This window comes from Chiloscyllium plagiosum, unplaced genomic scaffold, assembly GCF_004010195.1.
Source record: "Chiloscyllium plagiosum isolate BGI_BamShark_2017 unplaced genomic scaffold, ASM401019v2 scaf_70284, whole genome shotgun sequence".
NCBI lineage: Eukaryota > Metazoa > Chordata > Chondrichthyes > Orectolobiformes > Hemiscylliidae > Chiloscyllium > Chiloscyllium plagiosum.
Genome location: NW_025186630.1, coordinates 457 through 1615, shown reverse-complemented (window position 1 = coordinate 1615; position 1159 = coordinate 457). Strand labels below are relative to the sequence as shown.

Sequence of the window (1159 nt, the reverse complement as noted above, 5' to 3'; positions counted from 1 at the left end):
TGTTGCAGCATAGATCAGGAGAGAGGGTTTCTGACCTTCTCGCTGCTGGTACCAAGCAAGGTAGCTGCTAATGCTTTGACTGGCCGTACAGGTGATGGTTGCAGTGTGGCCCAGTCCCACTGTCAGCACCGGGGGAGACTGGGTCATGGTGATGTCCCCACTGATACCTGAGAGGTCAGAGAGAAACACAGTGAAGTCAGAACTGTCACAGAAAGAGCCTGTCAAATGAGAGATTGTTGGAGACACTGAGCTTTCCTCTGGTTTCGGCATTTTTTCTTCAATCACAAGTCAGTGGAATTGGAGTGAAATGGAGAGCAGCTAAAGATCGAGGTGGAAGGAGAGAGATTTGTACCTGCGACACAGAATGTCAGGGGCCAGATCAGCTGGATGTGTGAAATCATGGTGTGTGCTCCTGTCCTTGTGCCTGGTTCTTGATAAACTCTCCCTTCACTGGGCGCTGCTTTATAAAGCTGCAGCCTGTGAGAGTTTGACTGGGTGTTCCTCAGTATGTAAATGGCATCAGGCAGAGAGAGCCACGTCAGTCCCTTGCACTTCCTTGTCTCTCTCTCTCTCTGTCTCAGAGTCATTGATGTGAACAGCAGTGAATGAGGCCATTTGGCCCATTGTATCTGTGCTGTTAAACAGCGATCTGATGACACTAATCCCATCCTCCAGCTCTTGGCCCATTACCCTGGAGTCTACAGCAACACAAGGGAATATCTAAACACTGCTCCAATGTCACGAGAGTTTGTGAGTCAACCAGCCTTTCAGGCAGTGAGTTCCAGACTCCCACCACCCTCTGGGTGAAAACAGTTCTCCTCATCTCTCCTCTCTCTCTCGAACTCGACTGGGCCTGGATTCACTCGAATTCAGATGGATGGAAAAATTCTAACAGGGCTGCGCAAGGAGGAGGTTTCCCCTGGTTGGGAAGTCTAGAACCAGGGGACACAGTCTCAGAAGGATACGGGGTAGACCATTTCGGACTGAGATGAGGAAACATTTCTTCACTCAGAGGGTGGTCAACCTGTGGAATTCTCTTCACTGAAGGCTGTGGAGGATAAGGAACTGAATATATTGAAAAAAAAGAGAGAGATAATTGTGTGCATTTTAACAGCATGAAGGGAATAGGGAGAAAGCAGGAATATGGCTTTGAGATAGA

At 48.7% G+C, this 1159-nt stretch overlaps 1 long non-coding RNA gene across 1 annotated transcript; it reads right to left on the bottom strand.

The window, feature by feature from the left end:
* Window positions 1-9: 9 nt before the first annotated feature.
* LOC122545570 lies at window positions 10-467 on the bottom strand. The gene is made up of 2 exons (XR_006310561.1): window positions 353-467; window positions 10-167 (listed from the first exon to the last, which is right to left on the bottom strand). It is a non-coding gene; the product is annotated as an uncharacterized LOC122545570 (long non-coding RNA).
* Window positions 468-1159: the final 692 nt, after the last annotated feature.